This window comes from Belonocnema kinseyi, chromosome 8 (assembly GCF_010883055.1).
Source record: "Belonocnema kinseyi isolate 2016_QV_RU_SX_M_011 chromosome 8, B_treatae_v1, whole genome shotgun sequence".
Classification (NCBI taxonomy): Eukaryota; Metazoa; Arthropoda; class Insecta; order Hymenoptera; family Cynipidae; genus Belonocnema; species Belonocnema kinseyi.
Genome location: NC_046664.1, coordinates 60,893,790 through 60,895,321, shown reverse-complemented (window position 1 = coordinate 60,895,321; position 1,532 = coordinate 60,893,790). Strand labels below are relative to the sequence as shown.

Below are 1,532 nucleotides of genomic sequence, written 5' to 3'. Positions count from 1 at the left end.
TCGTCTATCTAATTCCTCATCTATCTTCCCATCCCTAGTAAATAAGCTACCAAGGTATACGAACTTATCAACTTGTTCAATTCTCTCATCATTTAATAAAATTTTACATAGCGTTTTCTCACTCTTTCCTTTGAACACCATAGTTTTTGTTTTATTTGCGTTAATTTTGAGGCCCATGCTCTTCATGCTTGCATCTAGTTTATTCAACATTCTTTGTAGGTCTTCGATAGACTCTGCCATAACAACCTTATCATCTGCGAACGCTAACCCTCGTACCCTTACTGTTTCGAGATCCACACCCTCTTCGTCGAAGAGAGCCATTCTTAAACACTTGTCCATAAATAATATAAATAACCATGAAGACATAAGGCATCCTTGAATAATATCGAAACAGTCACTAAGTTTCCCACTCACTCTTACACTCGCTTTGCTACCTGTGTATATTGTTTTTATAGCTTGTAGGATCCATTCCTGGCATAAACCCACTTTGGACTTCCCAAATCTTTATTTCTGTTATTTTCATTACCCTACGAATAAGTATTTTTGAATATATTTTACTTACAGTGCTTAATAAGCTAATCCCTCTGTAATTATTGCACTCGCTTTTATCTCCATTTCTCTTGTATATTGGTACGATAATCGCTTCTTTCCAATCGTCTGGGACGTCTCCCATCTCGAAACATAAATTTATCAATTCGCAAACTCTACGTAGTATTTATTAATTGTTTTAAACTTGATAAAATAATCGTAAAAACACATTTATGTACAAATTAAAATCCATCTTTATAATGCTACCCACTCTTTCTAGTTCATGTTTTCGGCACCAGATGTCGAAATGGTTGACCACCATTCCTAATTCTGAAAACAATTCGTCTCTTTTTTATAAAAACTAATTTCTCAAACTGAAATTGTAAATCTTACACTTTTGCTTAAAAATTAATCTTTCTTGTTAAAAATTAATTTATTTTGTAGAAAATTAGTTTTTTTCTTGTATTTAAAACTCAACAATTTTGTTCGAAATCAACTTTTTTGTCAAAAATTCATGTTTTGGGGTTGTAAACTGAATTTTTTTGTAGAAACTTTTGTTTTTGTGTCCTGAAATTGCAAAATTGTGGATGAAATTTTTGTCAATATTGAGTGCGAAATCTTTCTTTATTGAAAGTTCGACTATCTTATTGAAAATTTCTTTTTTTTTTCGATTAAAAATAATTATTTTTACTGAAAATGTAATTATTCCATTTTTGGTTAGAAATTTATCTTCTCGAGTATAAAACTAATCTATTTGATTGCAAATTCATATACTTTATTGAAAATTTGTCCTTATTGATAGAATATTAAACTTCTGGGTAGGAAATTCAACTATTTGGTTAAAAATTATTTGGTTAAAATTAATTTTTGCTAGTATTTGAGAGAAAAATGTATACCGGTCAGGGTAATTGAAAATTTGGTCAGGAAAAAATTAAGGAAAGTTGAGGGAATTTTGAAATTTGGATTCTGTAGCAATTCAATTGTAATCCCTGATATAATGAAAT

At 30.0% G+C, this 1,532-nt stretch overlaps 1 protein-coding gene across 1 annotated transcript in view; it reads right to left on the bottom strand.

Moving 5' to 3' along the window:
- The window catches only part of LOC117178042 (transmembrane protein 147), a 13,894-nt gene that overhangs the window by 636 nt on the left and 11,726 nt on the right, over nucleotides 1-1,532 (bottom strand). The window lies entirely within an intron of this gene.